General features: G+C 37.9%; 1 protein-coding gene and 1 non-coding gene across 6 annotated transcripts in view; one reads left to right on the forward strand and one right to left on the reverse strand.

The window, feature by feature from the left end:
• Positions 1 to 19,771, forward strand: part of C21H8orf34 (chromosome 21 C8orf34 homolog) — a 340,111-nt gene that overhangs the window by 223,640 nt on the left and 96,700 nt on the right. The window lies entirely within an intron of this gene.
• TRNAR-UCG lies at positions 3,140 to 3,212 on the reverse strand. Its single transcript has one exon. It is a non-coding gene; the product is annotated as a tRNA-Arg (tRNA).

The following is a 19,771-nucleotide window of genomic DNA, read 5'->3' on the forward strand; positions in this document are numbered from 1 at the left end:
CATCCTCAATGTTGTTTTTATCATCTCACCATGATAAAAATAAAATAAGACTCTAGCCAGGCTAAGAGAAAATAGGGAGTAGACACAAATTATTAATATTAGAAATGAAAGAAGGGACATCATTACAGATCTCATGGCTATTGAAAGAATAATAAAGGGTTTCTGTGAATTAATCTATGCCCACAAATTGGATAATCTAGATGAAATGGACCAATTCCTTGAAAGATATATGTGTGTATGTAAGTAGCTCAGTTGTGTCTGACTCTGAGACTCCATGGATTGTAGCCTGCCAGACTCCTCTGTTCATGGGATTCTCCGGGCAAGAACATTGGACTGGATTACCATTCCCTTCTCCTTGGGATCTTCCTAACCCAATTTTTAAACTCATAAGAAGAAATGAATAATATGAATAGGCCTGTATTTATTAAAGATTAACTTAATAATTAATAGCACCAGACCCAGATAGGATGACTAATAAGTTCAATCAAACATTTAAGGACGAAACTATACTAATTCTGTATAGAATTAGTAAAATTAGTAAAATTAGTAAAATTCTGTAAATACTTTTTAAAAGATTAAACAATTATACTTTTTAAAAGGGAATACTTTTTAAAAGATTAAACAATTATAAACCATCTTCAGTATTAGCATTCTGTGACTGGGAAAGTCTGTAAATACTTTTTATAATTTCCAGACATGTGCTTTCTCATAGAAAATTTCTCAACATGGCATAAAGATGTTTACTAATTGGCACAAGTACTTTCAGTTCCATAAAAGAAAAGCAAAAGTGGACAAACTTGTGTTTAGCAATTAGTGTTTCAATGTTTTATCTTATTTGGAAATGATTTGGATATTTAATTGTTTAGTCTAACTCATCACTTAACTGAACTTAGTAAAACTTTGATGTTCCGGGTTACCAAAAGATTTGGGAAAACTATTTGAAAAGTTCACCTAAAAACCTTTTGTCCTACTTACATCTCTTCCATTTACTTAATGATTATATTTAGATTATCCACAAAAAGTTCATGAGACATTAAGCAAAGTCAGCCATCATCCCAAGCTACTTTTTCTTGCTGACAAATTTAGTAGAGATAACATGAACTCATTTGATTAATAAAATTAATAAACCCAGATGAAATAAAAGTTACATGTCTGCATTATATTCATTGTTAAGAACTCTAAAGATATGCCTATTCTAATAAAATCAACACAAACTAGCTTTTTTTTTTTTTTTTTTACAAACTAGCTTTAATTCTGAGTATTTTCCTAAAGCATATGAACCTGAAAAGTATTTGGGTTAAATCTCTATTATATTTCTGAGAATTTTATGACTGCTTAATTCTTATAAGTGCTTGATTTTCTTTAAGCCAATTAAATGAAGCTCTTTTACAAATTAATTTAAGTAATGTCATCCAGAGGTTAAAAAAAATACCACATATTTAACACAGAAATAGATACACATATGCACACAGACACAGAGACTTTATAGTTTCATTTAAAAATTTCTACCTTAAAACAGGTACAATGATACAAAGCTCACTAGTTACAAAAGGACAGTTGGAATAAGTTATCTGCTTTGATGGCTAAAGCTTTTTTTTTAATATATAAATATTTGTGAAGACACATGATTTTTTATTTGCCTCAATTCCAAATGACCCTTTCACCTTTTATTCCCCTTTTGATAAGAATTATCTCCATGAAGTTTGTAGAATATCCACATCTCAAAGGCATAAAGAAGGAATGTAAGTAACAGGCCTTTTAAGATAAATAGGGGAGGTTTTAGGATTGGTAGGATTAGGTGAACTTTGACTTGCCTCTAGAACTGCATTTCTGGTTCTGCAAATATTTGTAAGATAGAGACATTTGCTTTTAATTCCTCTAAGAACTGAGTTGTAGCCTAGATGGTTAAGGACTGACACAACCCATCCACCTTTCCCTCTGGGTACATTTAGAATGAAGAAAAAGGCCTAAAAGAAAATTTCTGTCAGACCCTAAATATTAGCTTCTAATTTGGCCAAATTTCTGATTATAGAGTTATTCATCATCATTCAGTCACTCAGTTGTGTCTGACTCTTTGCGACCCCGTGGACTGCAGCACACCAGGCTTCCCTGTCCTTCGCCATCTCCTGGAGTTTGCTCAAACTCATGCCACCTGAGTCAGTGATGCCATCCAACCATCTCATCCTCTATCATCCCCTTCTCCTCCTGCCCTCAATCTTTCCCAGCATCAGGGTCTTTTCCTTTCAAATATCTTGTCACCTTTCAGCCTGGACAAAGAGTAAATATTTCTGATAGTATTAAATCCATGGACTAAAAGAGGAGGATCCTCCAAGAGGTGCAAAAGTTACTACCTTCCCCAAATCCAATGCGTGCATGTATTCTCAATTGCTCAGTCATGTTACAACCCCATGGACTATAGCCCACCAGACTCCTCTGTCTATGGGATTTTTCAGGTAAGAATCCTGGAGGGATTTGCCATGTCCTCCTTCAGACTGAGGGATCAATCTGTGTCTCTGAGGTCTTCTGCATTGGCAGATGGATTCTTGAACACTGAGCCACCCGGGAAGCCTCTCCCCAAATCCAGAGTCACTCCCAAAGATAGCCAAAAGCAGGAACATACATGTTGCAGGCAGGCAGAAATTTTCAGACACAAAATGAAACAAATTAGAAGACAATACCTATCCCTAGGAGGGTGTGAGCTCAGTGATGTCTGACTGTTCGAGACCTCATAGACTGTAGCCCTCCAGGCTCCTCTGTCCATGGAATTCTTCCAGCAAGAATACCAGAGAGGATTGCCATTTCCTTCTCCAGGGGATCTTCCTGACCCGAGGATTGAACCCAAGTCTCCTGCACTCCAGGCAGATTCTTTACCACTTTTGCCACTGGAGAAGCCATCCATAGGAGAGAAAATCAAAAACCAATGAGTCAGACTGGGAAAGGAAGGGACATGGTGAAATTTTATTTTCCTTTCTCAACTGGGTGCTTTGGAGAAATTTGGGAGACCTGATTCTGGTCAGAATTTTCACCTTATGTTGGCTACTGCCCATTACTTCAGGATCCCATCTCCAGGTTCTGAGTGGAGTTTATTTTTTTGTTTTTGTGTTTTTTAGACTGTGCCACATGGCACTTGTGATCTTAGTTCCCTGACCAGGAATTGAACCTGTGCCCCCTGCGTTCGAAGCGCAGCATCTTAACCATTGGACCACTAGGGAAGTCCCTGAGTGGGGCTTAAAGTGCAGCGTGTAGCTCTGATTTTATTAGAATCTGAATTTGATATTATTAGACTATTATTAGAATTTGGCTTTATTAATTTTAATTTTACTTTCCGCTTGGTTTTTTAAGGGAATAATGTAACAGATTAAGTCATCAACAAACAATTGTTGAATTAAATCAATTTGCACCGAAGTATTCCCTGGTTACTCAGACTGTAAAGAATCTGCCTGCAATGCAGGAGACTAAGGTTTGATCTCTGGGTTGGTAAGGTCCCGTGGAGAAAGGAATAGCAACCCGCTCCAGTATTCTTGCCTGGAGAATCCCATGGACAGAGGAGCCTAGAGGGCTGAAGTCCATGGGGTCACAAATAATCGGATATGACTGAGTGACTAACACATGTTGAAATTAATTTGGAAATTAAAAAATTAAGCTCAGAGCATGGGCATATTCACAGTATTTTATTAGCTAAGGAACTTTTATAATAGCTCCATGAAATTCTTTGTAAAATGTTCTTTATTTTTTTCCAAATTAAGAAGCAAACCACTGAGTTTTCAAGAGGAAAAAAATATTTTGTGCACTGTAGTTGGAAAGCACTCCTAGCAATCCCACATCTTACAGACTCATTGTAGCCAAGTGCCAGAGTTACAGACTGACTGCCAAACACAGATAGTGAGATTTAACACTGATTTTGGACTGAAGAAAGCTTTTCAGTACAGTCATATTGAACAGAAAGAAATGAGATGATTTACAGTTGGATTTGACAATAGTGAGAACAGTGAGAACTCTGGAGCCTCAGATCCTGGTCTGCAGGTTCCCTCAGTTGATGGTTTTCAAATTCTGTTGTATACGTCACATGGAATGTTGTTTGGGGAATTCAGATTTTACTTAACAGGCTATTGATAAGATTTAAACAAAATTATGGCTTGGAATTAATTTGTGAGTATCAATCCTGATCACTGTTGAAGATTTAGAAATGGAGTCTGGATCCTCAAATTGATGCTTGTGAAGAGGAACAAAGACTCCATCATTACCTAGCTGGGAGTATCAATCTGTTTCTCTACTAACTACCTTTTTCTCAAGTGCTTGGAGAATAGACAATATGAAAGACTGTAGATCTATTTTACTTTGCACCTCTTGATTCCAATAAGAAAGAGAAATAAATAAACAAGCCAAGAACTGTGCTATATACAGATTTAAAACACGAGTAGAAATCAAAAGGACAAATTTGATCAGTCTGGAAAGAAGTCTCAGTTTCAGGAAGAAAAGTATATCCCAACAGCTTTTAAATATTTATTGCAGTAAGAATCAGAATCTAATTATACATAGGCTTTCCAATAATCGTAAGAAAAAAAAATGATAGATGACAGTTAGAAAACAGTAAAAAAAGATGTTACATTCATTATTTTTAATATCTGACTTTGGGGAAATTTCTCACATTCAAATTATGAAAATAATCCTAAGAGTTAGAAGTGGGCAGACCCAGGTGTATACGTCAGCATCTAGCTGGCAGAATCTGCATTGACTATAAACCCCAGATGGTAAGGGTAGACAGGAGTTGTACCATACTTACCTTCGAAACCGTTTTAAAGACTGGCTAAAGTTTTTAAATTGACTTTTAAAATAAAAAACCTATAAGAACAGTGAGCATTATATATAACATCTGAAGGAGGATAAGCTTGCTTATTTCTCTTTCTGTTTCTTTTCCTTTGAGTTAAGTCCCATGGGACCAACTGAACCTTGTTTATTTAAAAGTGTTCACTGAGCTCATAAGAAATACAGAATGTGATAGAGCTCTCTTCTAAGAATCAGTGTGTGTCACTGTTGGCCCAGGATTTGTCATCTTCATAGCAAAAATAAAATACAATATCACCATTCCAGAAGAGAGAGAGCATTAAAGAGGACATATATACTTTATATAAAATAGTTCCACATCACAGAAAGAAAATCTTTAACAGAAATAAAGTATTAGGATTTAGGAGCTGATTTGGGTAGATATTGAGATTGCAAACAAGTAAAATATTCATAAATTCTGTAGAGGAGTATATTGCTCTGGAAAAGAGGATTGTTAAGTCATTTAGATAATCTAGCAAGCCCCACTCCTTTCTCTTAAGTCATGAATTGTCATTACCTCTTTCTAAATTTGTCTGATTTTAGATTTGAACAGGTATAACTGATTCTAAGTGATTGTTTAACTTAGCTGTGATTTCTGAGAATGATTTTAAAATTAGCAAAATATTTAGGCTTTAATATTCAAAACCAAGAGTAATAAGAATTATGCTAATAAATGTGAAAATTAAGGTTTTTTTTAAATGCTTATCTAATGTTATGTAGCTTTCTAGAAGAATTTTAGAAAAAAATGTTACAGCCTGTTTGTAAAAAAAAGAAAAAGTTTTGTATGATAAAAATAGTGTTAGTGTTGAATTTAGTGAAATAAATGATAAGAATTTAGAATAGTTTTAATATGTAATATCATTTATTATTATATTAATTATATTATGTTAATATATAATAGATAAAATAAGAACATGATCATTTACATAAATAATTATGCAAATTTAAATGATCCTATTTTAGTAAATCTCAAAAAATCAGAAATTTGTACCAGTTGTTTTATCATTATGGTACTTTGAAACTAAGAAACTCTCTGAGCAACATGGTAAGCAATTGTGATAATGAAAGTGGTGAGAGAATCCATGAAAGAATATAATATTCATTTAATGCGTGAAATTCTTATTATCCCAAACTTTCCTCTTTATGCCTTTTTTTTCTTTTTGTCAACCAGAGCTCCTCTTCATTATCTCTTCTATCAGTTCACACACACAGTTCAGAAATATAATGAGTTCAGATTCAATTCTGTAGCTTGTTAAATTCCCACAGATAAATGGTCAGAAAAATGTTGGGGAGAGCAGAATAAAGGCTGTGTTGATTCAGAGCCAGAATTGATGTATATTGAACAATGAGGGCTCAGAAATCTAGTCTGTAAAGTGTTAAAACCAATGATCAATTCAGTTAAAATTCTCAGTGAATGAGTTCAGCCAAATTGATCAATTCAATGGCCTTATATGTACTATTGAAAAACACATATGTACATTGAGCCTTGGATTTGGGTATTGCTTTAAGAAGCACATGAACAGCATTCCTTTCTCCACAGCATTTTGAAGTTATGCTTGTTAAGAAGCACCAGCTGGGTACCAAACATCAGATTCGGTATTTAGAGACATTTTCTCTAATCCTCACAAACAACTCTTCCAAGTGGATTCTTTTAAGATTTATTTTGCAAGCAACAAATGAAGTTCAAGGAGACCAAGTAAGCTGCTTAAGCACCAAAGACTCCTAAATTGCACAGGTAGAATTTGAACCTTGCTCAATCTGACTTGAAAGCCCCAGTCTTGCTACTATACAATGCTGCCTCCCAGTTTTAAAACAAATTGTTGGTTCAATTGTGGAATTAGGCACATTTTTCAAATTCATTGTACTGCCTAATCTGTTTTAGGATAAAAAACTGATGGGGTAGAATAAGGCAAGATGTTTATATGAAATTAAAAAAAAAAAAAAAACTGTTAGGCAACAAAAATTCAAATAAAGCAGCAGATAAATTGTTACCTATATTATTGAGATGAAATAATTACTCTATTTTTAGGTTATGAGTGTTGTAATTTAGATGAAGTGAAAGTGAAGTCTCTCAGTCATGTCTGACTCTTTGCGACCCCATGGACTGTAGCCTGCCAGGCTCCTCCTACCATGGGATTTTCCAGGCAAGAATACTGGAGTGGGTTGCCATTTCCTTCTCCAGGAGATCTTCCCGACCCAGGGATTGAACCCAGGTCTCCTACACTGTAGGCAGACACTTTACCGTCTGAGCCACCAGGGAAGTCCTTGTAATTTAGATACTACACTAGAAATCTGAAACCAATAAAGTAATGAATAACTTCAAAGTGAGACATTGATTATTTAAACATCCTTTTTCTAGCTGCATTTTAAGTAAAAATTTAGTTGCTGTTGTGAAATGAAAACACTATTACAAGCATTATGAATTTTATAGGTATCTTGATTCTAGCTATGACTGTGTTTCATATAAGGGGGAGAAAAACTTGTTTCTAATTCTTATGGGTTTTATTTAAAATTCAAGTTCTATTTAGATTTCTTCTCATAAACATGAACTTGTCAAAAATACTTGGTTGCTACCATTGAAAGTTTGTGTCTCCCCCAAATTCATACGTTGAATCCTAAACCTCAAGGTGATGATATTAGGAGGTGAGGGGCATTTAGGAAGTGATTAAATCGTGAAGATGAAGCTTATTTTCAGACTGAATTGTTCTGATTTGATAGTTGATCCAATAAGATGATGTTTCTGTCCCACCAGCTGAGCCCATGGAAACAAATGAAGTGTGATGTGTAAATCCTTAAATTTCAGCATCTAACAGTATCCCAGTTTCACTGAGCATCGTTAGGCAAGTAGTTTGATTCCCCAGTGGCTGGCGAATAAAAGCATTGAACATCCTGCAGCTCCCATACAAATCGGGAAGGAGCCCCACAAGTAGAGGAATGTCCAGTGTGTTTGCTGCTGTATTTTTGTAAGCCTTTTTTTTTTTTTTTTTAAGCCTCTAATAAAAGATTTTTATTGAATATTTTCTTCTTTTTTTTTTCCCCTTTATTTATTTATTTATTTTTTCAGTGGGTTTTGTCATACATTGATATGAATCAGCCATAGATTTACACGTATTCCCCATCCCGATCCCCCCTCCCACCTCCCTCTCCACCCGATTCCTCTGGGTCTTCCCAGTGCACCAGGCCCGAGCACTTGTCTCATGCATCCCACCTGGGCTGGTGATCTGTTTCACCATAGATAATATACATAGATAATATTTGAACCAGTTCTAATGAGATGGATGAAACTGGAGCCCATTAACAGAGTGAAGTAAGCCAGAAAGATAAAGAACATTACAGCATACTAACACATATATATGGAATTTAGAAAGATGGTAATGACAACCCTATATGCAAAACAGAAAAAGAGACACAGAAGTACAGAACAGACTTTTGAACTCTGTGGGAGAAGGTGAGGGTGGGATGTTTCCAAAGAACAGTATTGAATATTTTCTAAGGGCTTTCAGAGATTAAAGGATGATTGTCATATAAGCAAATTAATTATATACAAAAACAGACTGCCTTCAAAAATCTTAGGAAAATAAGAATCATATACCTTATACGCATTTGGTACATTTTTTTTTCCTTTGGGGATATTAAAATAATGTGTTTGACAGAATGACAACAGTAAAAACATGTCTTTAAGTGATTTGGTTTAGAAAGGATTTTTCCTTTATGTGCTACTTCTGTAGATAAAATAGTTATAGAAATTGCCATGACAGAAAATCATGAGTTCCTGTTTGGCTTCCTTGCTGGCTCAGATGGTAAAGAATCTGCCAGCCATGGGAGGAGAACTGGATTTCATCCCTGGGTCAGGAAGATCCCCTGGAGAAGGGAATAGCTCCAGTATTCTTGCCTGGAGAATCCCATGGACAGAGGAGCCTGGCAGGCTACAGTCCATAGGCTTGCAAAGAGCTGGACACAACAGCAATTTTCACTATATATCACTATATAAGTAGTATCAAGAATATCAATCATGATGTGACAATAATAATTTTTGAAAACATGCTAGTAGTTATTCTTGCTTAAATACCCTGTCTGATAATGTAATAGCAATAGGATTTGTAGGACTTTATTTTGTTTTTATAATATGAGAAGTTTCACTTAAATGAATCTTCTTTTTTAAAATTTTAACCTCCATACTGGCATAAGATGAGGTATCTAATGTGAGAAACGGGAAGAAATAGTGAAAAAATTATATTTCTCATTTTTATCCACATGTGGTAGCTTCTTGTTGATTCACTTGCTTGGCATGCTGGACCTCCCAGGTACCCTTTGTAGTAAAATTAAAATCATAATTATGTTCAATTACTTATTATGGTAATTACCTTTTTAATTGGATCACAGTTTCTAAATGGCCTACATAAACCAAATCAAACATATATTTTGTTTATCTCTATGTATGTCTTCTGTTATCTTCCTAATCACTGAACAGTTAGTTTGTCTCACTGGTATAAAATAAATATTTTAGATTAAATCAGACTGTATATATTATTGCTATAAAACAAAGAATACTAACATTTCAGAATAAGAATCAAAATTCAGAGTATGTATTTATTTCAATTGTAAACGTTAGTGCTTAAAACTGAGTATGAACTACCTAAAAAGAAAAGCAAATAACTGTGTACCAGTGCGATCATGTATTATGTTTCAGTAAATCTGTGTTTTCAGGAAAGAGCATTTAAATTTTAAAATGAGCATTGTTTTCAGAATGTTAATATAATAGTCTATTTTCTTACTTAAAACCAGAAATTCTATGATATCTAAATGCTTTGTGTCCTTAGTCACTCTGTCGTGTCTGACCCTTTAAGACCCCGTGGATTACAGCCTGCCAGACTCCTCTGTCCATGGAATGCTCCAAGCCAGAGTACTGGAGTGGGTTTCCATGCCCTCCTCCAGGGGATCTTCCCAGCCCAGGGATCAAACCCAGGTCTCCCACATTGCAGGCAGATTTTTTACCATCTGAGCCCTCAGGGAAGCCCATAACATCTAAATCATGCCATATAAAAGTTAGAAAAAGAAATGAAATTTTGGAAACAGTAACTTATAACTTGAAATATGGTAATTATATCACAATAACAATAAGTTAGATAAAGAAATAGTTAAGACTCCTTGAGAAAATCTTATTTACAAGCTAACTCTGGTTACCAGTGCAAACTATTTTAGTTTGCAGAAGTCAGAAAGTAGTTTCACTATAAATAAATTCTATGATCCTTTTAAGAGATCAATTGATGTGAACATCAGGAAAAATAAATTCTAGACTAAGGTAGTTAAAATTTAACAAAGCAGTGTTTATATTCTGTGGTAAGTCACCAAACGTATTTCTTCTTTTAGACTGTTAAGCCTAAAGATGAATCATCCTAAAATCTTTTTGCCTTATTGCCTTTTCTACTGGTACAGGCATTTATATTTGGTGTTGTGTTTCTTAAGAAGAATTTTAAGAGCATTGTTACAAGAATGAAAGAAGGTGTTTATCTTGTCTATTAAAATCTCTTCAAGGACTCCATATACTTGACATTTTCTCAGCCAATCTTGTTTTCCAGGACATCAAATTACTTATCAGCAAATTTCAGTGTATGCTCTCCAAATCCTAATAAACAAAGCACTTTAACATTGACTCGTTCGAAAACCATTATGTGAGTTGTATTTATTACAGAAAGTTATGCAAAAAACAAACTTAAATCATGCTTCCTGCCTCAAAACAAACTTAAAACCTAGGAAGTATCAAGCTTATGGATAGTGCTAACAGAAACTTTATTCAATTAGTAACTGTTTGTCACCTGTTAGGTAAAGGTAGAGGTGCGTGTTCAGTTGTGTCTGACTCTTTGTGATCCCATGGACTGTAACCCCCTGGACTCCTCTGTCCGTGGAATTTTCCAGGCAAGAATACTGGAGTGGGTTGCCATTTTCTACTCCAGGGGATCTTCCTGACCCAGGGATTGAACCCGCATCTCTTGAATCTCCTGTAGTGGCAAGCAATTTCCTTACTGCTGAGCCACCAGGGAAGCCCTGTTATGGGAACATAAATAAAGCATGGCATAGAGGAGACCACATTTTGTTGCTATACTCACACATCTTACATTCTACTGTGTTCTATTGAAATATGGAGAATGTTACTCTTATGGAGAAGAAGTAGGGTCACAAAATCCCCACTTTGGGAGCCTTTCTGTTTGGTATGAAGCAAGCTGGCTAACCTGGCTGAGGCTGCAACCTCCGAACACAGTGGTTTCAGATTTCTAAGGGATCTTCTCGGGGATCCCTTCTAAGGGATCTTTCGCTGTTCTTTACCCCCCTGCTCTACCTCCGATCCCTCCTAAGTAGATGGAACTTGGGTTTTGCTAGAACTTCCTTTATTTCCTCCTTGGAAAAATGTACAACTTTCTCAAGAAGAATTGCTTGGAAGCTGCCCATGGATCCTTCCCTCATGCTAATTCCACATCCAGAAACAATTTCTCAGATATTGTGATGTGCGCATCACTGGCAATATTCCCTCAGTTGCCATCTGTGGGTGTATAGAACCCTGCTAAACTCTTACTGCTCTTTGGTACAAAGTAATATTACTGGTAATTTGGGAATTTCAGTCTGCCTCATAATTCTGCTGCTCATCACAAATTACTTTCAATTACTCCCAATCTTATGGAATGGAAATCGCAAAGAAAGGCATATGAACCATCTGACTAAGGCAACACAACATACTGTCACTTCCAGGGCTGTGGCATGGAAAAATGTGGTCATGTCAGAGAGGGAGAGAGATTGACTATATACAGAACTCAGCGATCTAACAGATGTTCCCAGGGCCACATACAAAAGAGGGGGTGGTCTCCCATCAGATACACATCTGAGGCAGCTTTCTATTTCAGGACCATGAGGGAAGGGTCTCTGATTAAAGGAAGGAATGGCTGAGGAGGGAACAAAAGCTTTGGCAGTTTTTCAAAAGGGTGGTTTGGCTCCCCACACAATCCCATTTTTCAACCTGTTAGAAATCAGCATATTAAGGAGACTTCCCACAGCTGCTCTATGCTGAATGCTGCTCACCAGGCAGACTTGCTAAGCAGCGCTCTGATGGAGACTACAGATGCAGCACCCCAAGCTCAAGTGCAATCTACTCTGAGATTTCTAACTTCAATAAGATGGAATTGTGCCTGTGGTGAAGGAGACCTGGGTTCGATCCCTTGGTTGGGAAGATCCCCTGGAGAAGGAAAAAGCAAACCACTCCAGTATCCTTGCCTGGAAAATGCCACGGACAGAGGAGCCTGGTGGGCTGTAGTCCATGGGATCGCAGAGAGTTGGGCACGACTGAGCAGCTAATGCTTTCACACTTTCAGTCTGACTCTTTGTGACCTCATGAACTGCAGCATGCCAGACTTCCACTAGAATCTGCAGGAGCTTTCTCTAACTGATATCCATTGAATCATCTCATCGTCTGTCACCCCCTTCTCCTCCTGCCCTCAATCTTTCCCAGCATCAGAGTCTTTATAGTGATTTGACTCTTCGCATCAGGTGGCTGAAGTATTGAAGCTTCAGCTTTAGCATCAGTCCTTCCAATGAATATTCAGGGTTGATTTCCGTTGGGATGGACTGGTTTGATCTTCTTGCAGTCCAAGGGACGCTCAAAAGTCTTCTCCAGAACCACAGCTCGAAAGCATCACTTCTTCAGTGCTCAGTCTTCTTTATGATACAACTCTTAGATCTGTACATGAGTACTGGAAAAACCATATATACTTGGGAGTAAAATTGAGTGTTCAGCTAAAAGTCGCTAGTTGGAGAAAGAAAAATACCAACATTCTCTGGTAGAATCTTAACTATTTTTGGCATTCTAGGCATAGTCTAATACTACTACACAATGAGGATGAATGGGAGGCCCATCCCTTACCAAAGCTGTTAATATAAAGAGGAGGCACTTACGGGGGACCGTGTCCTAGCTGATAGTATCAGTATCACCTGAGAACTAGGTAGAAAGACAATTCCTGGACCGTCCTCCAGACTGGACTCAGGAACTCTGTGGATAAAACTCAGCAATCTATGTTTTAAGAAGTCCTCCAGGTTGTCAGTCCTCAAACTTTCTGGCACCAGGGACCAGTTCCGTGGAAGACAATTTTTCCATGGATAGGGGTTGGGGGATAGGAGATGGTTTCAGGATATTTCGAGTGTATTACATTTATTGTGCACTTTATTTCTAGTCTAAGGCTGCCACTGATCTGACAGGAGGTACCTGTCAGCTCGGAGGAGGTCTGTAGCCAGGAGGCTGGGGACTCCTGCAGTCCAGGCGAGTCTAGTGTACCCTAGAAACTGAGGACATTGCTCTATGCTGTCTGTCAAATAAGGACCTCAACTGCCTATTTCCATGTGGATAGATTTTTAAAAGGGTGCCGTCTAGGGATGACGGAAGGCTGAAAGCATACCCACACTTTGCCAGATCATTTTAGAGACAGGGAATCCAGTTTAAAATGTGGACGAATGGTCATGTTGAAGGAAGCTTGTGGATTCCAATGCCCAGAGCTGCTTTTAGCTCAAACATTCTGCGTTTAGTTGTTTTCTCTTGGAGTTTCCTTAGGCCCAGGGCAGTCCGGCAATTTGAATGTAATCCTTTTTCATGACTGCCTCGAATTTCAGGAAGGTTGGAATGTCCCCTGGGTCATCCATGGTGTGAGTAATAACCTGGCCAAGGTGTGTGTCAGTGGTCCACGTGCTGGTCAATCTGCCTGGAAAATCCAGTTTAGTTAGTCCCAAGGGGTGGTAAGGATCAGTCCTGCTCCATGCGTCATCTTCTCTACCTAATTTTGTGTTGACATTTTTATATCTGAGTTGAGGTAAAGCAGAAGAGACTGAAAAAAAAAAGCAAATCGATTCTCCATGTGTGCCCTCCTTAGATTTGGTTTTAAAATTCTTTAACTTCTGCCAGGAGTGTAATTAGCAGCCTAGATAAGAGGCCACCAACAGCAGCGTCACGTCTGCAATCAGGCATGTGTGAGAGAACTATAAATTTGATTAGAGAGTTACCAATGGTTTGCAGGCTCATATCTCACTTTCAGGAGATAGGAAGTTAAAAGGAAAATGTGAGAGGAAAGAGCATGTCACCATCCATCATTTTATTTTAGAGGTTTATGTTCAGAAATTCTTGTGAACAAGGGAGAGAATTTTAAAAGCAGAATATAAAGAAAGCCTTCTGGTGAAGGGGAGTGTTATTCTATTCCATTCCAGGGTCAGCAGAAAGGTGCTTTGTCTTGATGCATTCTTACTTCATGTGACATAAACAGCAAGAGACAAGAAAAGAGTGCCTACAGATGAATGTTAGAAGGAAGATTTTTAAGAGAATATACTAAAATAAGGAGAGTGAAAAAAAGCTGGCTTAAAACTCAACATTCAAAAAATGAAGATCATGGCATCTAGTCCCATTACTTCATGGCAAATAGATGGGGAAAAAGTGGAAACAGTGAGAGACTCTATTCTCTTGGGCTCCAAAATCACTGTGGACGGTGACTGCAGCCATGAAATTAAAAGATACTTGCTTCTAGGAAGAAAAGCTATGACAAACCTAGACAACATATTAAAAAGCAGAGACATCACTTTGCTGACAAAGGTCCATATAGTCAAAGCTATGGTTTTTTTCCAGTAGTCATGTATGGATGTGAGAGTTGAACCATAAAGAAGGCTGAGGCTGTGGTGCTGGAGGAGACTCTTGAGAGTCCCTTGGATAGCAAGGAGATCAAACCAGTCCTCAAGGAAATCAAACCAGTCCTCAAGGAATCCTCAAGGAAATCAACCTTGAATATTTATTGGAAGGACTGATGCTGAAGCTGAAGCTCCAATACTTTGGTCACCTGATGTGAAGAGCTGACTCCTTGGAGAAGACTCTGATGCTGGGAAAGATTGAGGGCAGGAGGAGAAGGGGACGACAGAGGATGAGGTGGTTGGATAGCATCATCGAATCAGTGGACATGAGTTTGAGCAACCTCCGGGAGACAGTGAAGGACAGGAAGACCTGGCATCCTGCAGTTCATGGGGTTGCTAAGAGTTGGACATGACTTAGTAACTGAACAACAACGAACAGTAACTAAAATAAGGAGTGAAATCTAGGTACTGTTGGAAACTTCTTGTTGGCAAAGGAGTTCCTGGAGTAGAAGTATTTATCAGAGGTTCTGGAAGGTAGAGCTGTGTCTGGCACACAGACAGTACAGCTAAGGGGGCCTGAGAAATGGTGTCAGAGGGCCAGACCACCCACCAAAGGTCAACTGGAATGGCCAGGGGTAAGGGAGACCCAGAGATGGAGTCAGTGGGTTTGGAAAGCAGAATGAGAGGAAGAACTCATTCCTCTTGGGGAGAGGAACTCCCCGAGGAACTGAGACTTAGTTGTACTTGGGTGGAGGGCAGCAAAGTCCCACAGACAGCAGTGCCATTCTTCGAGAGTAGAAAGGGCACTCTTACAAGTCTTTAGTGACTTCAGATAGATGCTATTTAAATCTGAGAGTTACTCAGGGGGATAGGAGGGGCACACAAATGTAAATTAGTATGCTAAGCCCTGATGGTGCGGAGGATATCAGACCTGATCTTTGAAGCCTCAGGAAGCTTGACAAGTAACTGGAGAGATGGTGAAAATACACCCAGGTCTCACAGCAGATTGCAGTCTCATTCCTCAGTGAAGGATTTTGCCTTTGAAGATCCCTGATAAGTTTTTGATGTTGATGACAATTTGACTTTTTTAAGACTTTGAAACTGAGTGACAATAAATTGTTAATGAGTGAGTGAAAGTTGCTCAGTCGTGTCCAACTCTTTGTGACCCCCATTGACTATACACTCCATGGAAGTGTAGGCCAGAGTACTGGAGTAGGTAGCCTTTCCTTTTTCCAGGGGATCTTCCCAACCCAGGGATCAAACCCAGGTTTCCCGCATTGCAGGCTGATTCTTTACCAGCTGAGCCACAAGGGAAGCCCACCCCTAAATTGTTAGAATTTCCTTCAAAAAATAATTCTGGAGAAACATAGTGGAATCTTGAAATGGAAAATGAACAGTTAGAAAGAGACTTAGAAATAACTCTATGACCAATGTTATGAAAGACACTTTGAGAATTAAAGGAAGACTTTGGAGGACAAGGATAAGGTAATCTTCTACCCCTTTGTAGAAAATGGTTCAAAATTTCTTAAAACCTAAACTGTTTACCGTGGTTCCCTGGATCCAATTGGCATTTATGATATACTGTTGTTTTCTAGTGAAAGAATATCATGTCCTTCAAAATAGCTGAATGAAGTCATCATTTTTGTTCAGTTGCTAAATCGTGTCTGAAGTTCTTTGTAGAGAGTTTGGAGCCCAGGGAGGGCAAGCCTGGTACACAACTCAGTCTGCTCAGCATCTCCCCTCTATGCATCTGCCTTTCTGCACCTCCACCAGCACATCTAAAATGAAAGCTCCTTGAGGGTGGAAATTTTTTTCACTGTGTCCAAAGCTCCCGCCCCCCAGCCCCCCAAACTGAAACAGTGCTTGGGCCACTGTAGGCACCTGCCTGGACCCTCCTCCTTATTACCTGCTTTTGATCTTCTATTTATAGTTTATTGTAAAAGCTTCCCAAATGGCCTTCCAAGAGGCCCCAATTAATATTATTTTCTTAGTGCAGCTTTTATTATATTAGGCAATAATTAAAAACTTTCACAGTTTCCTGTTTCATTAAGTCTACATCTTTTTTGTTTAATTTGCAAGATCCCACCTGAATACATTTTATAATCTAGATGTTTGTTGCTTTCAATACACTACTTTCACTGAAGCTATTAGTTTTTTGTTATACTTGGTTTTCCCTTTCTCTCTCTCTTTTCTTTTCTCATCTTTCCCCCCTCAAGGGAGACTTCTTTTTCCAAAGTAAGTGTACTGCATTATTTCACTACTCGTTCCTTGGAACACCCTTCCTCTTTTTCTTCACTTAATCAAACTTCAGCATTTTCAAAATCCAGTGCAAGTACCACCTACTCCATTAACATTTCTTGAATTAATCCAGATTCTATTCATCATCTCCTCTGAACTAGAAAAGTTAGAAATGTTAACTTGGCATTTAATTTCATGCATGCCATAGTGCATTCAATTTGGTTTTAAAAAAAAATATCTGATGAGTGTTTACTCTTTAGTTAGGGCTTTCTGGTGGCTCAGTGGATAAACCGTCTGCCTGCAATGCGGGAGACCCAGGTTCGATCCCTGGATTGGGAAGATTCCCTGGAGAAGGAAATGGCAACCCACTCCAGTATTCTTGCTTGGAGAATCCCATGGACGGAGGAGCCTGGTAGGTTACAGTTCACGGGGTGGCAAAGAGTCGAAAATGACTGAGACTTCACTTTCTTTCTTTCTTATGCTGCTTTCTTCCAGAAAGTATTAAGGAAAGATTGAAGTATAGAATACATAGCATGATAGCGTGAAAACAAAAAGATGACTGAATGTCTTCTAGGCCAAATGTGAAAAATTAAGAATACACTTATTTGAGTCTTGTCACATCACATGGTTCAACTGAACCGATGGTACCAGAGGCTTTTAAAAAAGAAAAATGTTGAGTGTTTTGGATTTATTTTTTAAAGTATAAAAATGAAGTAGCACTCATCACTATCCTCCCACTGCTTACACTATTCAAGCCTTGCCCCCAGAATGTATATGGCTGCTGGTGGTGTGTTTTAACCAATATTTTGGACTAGGACTGGACGGCTACTTGGCCCTGGTTTTTGTTTCCTGTTTCTTCTTACAAAGCAAGACATTGGAATCAGCTGATCTCAAAACATTACCAAGCAAGCATAATTTGAATCACTGCTATAGCGACCAGTCTCCTGAATGAGCTTCCATGTTTCCTCTTGACTGGTCCATCTTCCTTAAGTCTATTTGGTAAGACATAGGGACTTTTTGGCAACGTTTACTTAACAAATGTCTATTGATCACATACATGTGCCTGGTACTATGATAGGCTGTGATACGCACTACAGTAGTCTCTGAGGATGCTTTCTTTCATTGGCTTATTCACCATTAACACTGAGTCAATGGAAGGTGACTGTTGACTCATAAACTTGGAGATTTTTCCTAGGCATACTGGTCATACTGGTCAGTTCAATTAAAATGAAATCTGATTCATTTGTTTGAAATCCAAACACATTTGCTATCTTTATCACCTCTGCTTGTATCTCACTTAAAATGCCCCAACTTTTATTAGCAACTGTTTTGACATATGCTTTTTCTAACTGTGACAGCCAGCTTTGTGCATGTGAGAACTTTAGCATCTCAGTTACACTGGTATCTTTCACATCTCATTTCCTGCTCTGGGATGACCAATGAGAATCATTCTAAACTAATGTATGCACAACTGAAAAGATCAGGGAGATCAATGATCAGGGACCACCCTTGACCAGGAGCCTATGGATAAATGCTCTATGCTGTCATTCTTCAAGTGGACATGTTTTGCAAGGATCCTTAGAATTCTTGTGGGATTGAGCAGCAACAACTGGTAAAGCATATGACTCAATAACACACCTTTCTCTTCTTTTATGTGTTACTCTGTGTTCCTCACTCCTGCCCCCACCCCAGACCATAAATTGGATTGCACATAAGCCTCTGGTTTACATTCTGTATTAGGGTGGACCAGGTTAAGAAATGCAGGATAATTTTTACCTCTTTTCAAGAGAATGTAATTGTAAATATACTCAGGTATTCTGTAGAAAATTCCTTACACATAGATTGGGTCTCCTTTTCCTTTCCTTTTCTCCAAGGTGAGCTCATCACTAAAAAATACCTTAAGAATTCTCTCTCAGAGTTTGCAAGGTATCAAGCTCAATCTGAACTAGGCTTTAGAGACATAAAAATATGAAAAATAAAACTCATCTTTAAGACACTTGGTGTGTGTTGATAGACATCAAAACAATACAAAACATAGTAAAGTAAGAACTATGGTAAAGATTTGCATAGGTACTAAGACTTCTTGAAGAAAAACTTCTGAAAAAAGGAGAATCTGTATTTAAAACCTAGGATTAAGCCAAATAGTAAACGAGGGGAACGTGAATTCTGCCAGAGATAATTATAAGCCAGAGAGGCTTAATAAAATATCTTCACAAAAGTAAAAGCAGATTGGAGTTTATGGAGTATAAAATCCATGGTGAAATATCCAAGAAGGTGAAGTTGCAGACACAGGTAGGGGTTGTGCAATAGAAAGATTTGAATGATTTGGTAAGGAAACCATTACTCATTTTGCACAAGAGACTCCAGTAAAAATGCTGGTTCTTAAAGTCTTTTGAGTCAAAGATTAGTTTTGAGCATCTGGTTGAGGTTACTGTCTCCCTGTCCAAAAAAGGGCCATCCACCAAAAACATTTTATTCCATTTATTGTGAATTACAGTGATTCCCCTGAAACCTGTTTATGGGTCCCTTAAGAATACTCGCGTTAAAATCCCTTGCACCAAAATATTTAAAGCATGAGAATAATAAAGCATGAGGATTTATTTGGAATTTTCTGGTAGCCATATGGAAAATGAATTTTTGAAGGACAGTTTCTGTGTATAAATACCATCAAGGAAACTATGTAATAATCCAAGCAAGTCAAGATGCACAGCATGATTGTAGTAGTAGAATAAAGAAGTGCTGGATTCAGGAAATTCCTTTAGGAAATGTAATTAATAAGAATGAGATTGATTAGCTATGTGTCATACAAGGCAGGGTATGATGCAGAAGAGTTTGCTTTGTACAATTTGCTTTGAGATGTTTCTGGTTAGTTCAATTAAACTGTCCAATTAGTATTTGGTTATACCAATCTCAGGCTGAAAACTCAAGATAAAGATTTGAAAAACCACCCTACATGCAGTTAAACCATAAGAGTGGGTGAACTAATTCAGGGAGATGGTACAGACTGGGAAAAGAGTGTTCACACAAAGTAGAACTGAAAGTAAAATAAAAACAAGATCAG

This window comes from Cervus elaphus, chromosome 21 (assembly GCF_910594005.1).
Source record: "Cervus elaphus chromosome 21, mCerEla1.1, whole genome shotgun sequence".
Lineage (NCBI taxonomy): Eukaryota > Metazoa > Chordata > Mammalia > Artiodactyla > Cervidae > Cervus > Cervus elaphus.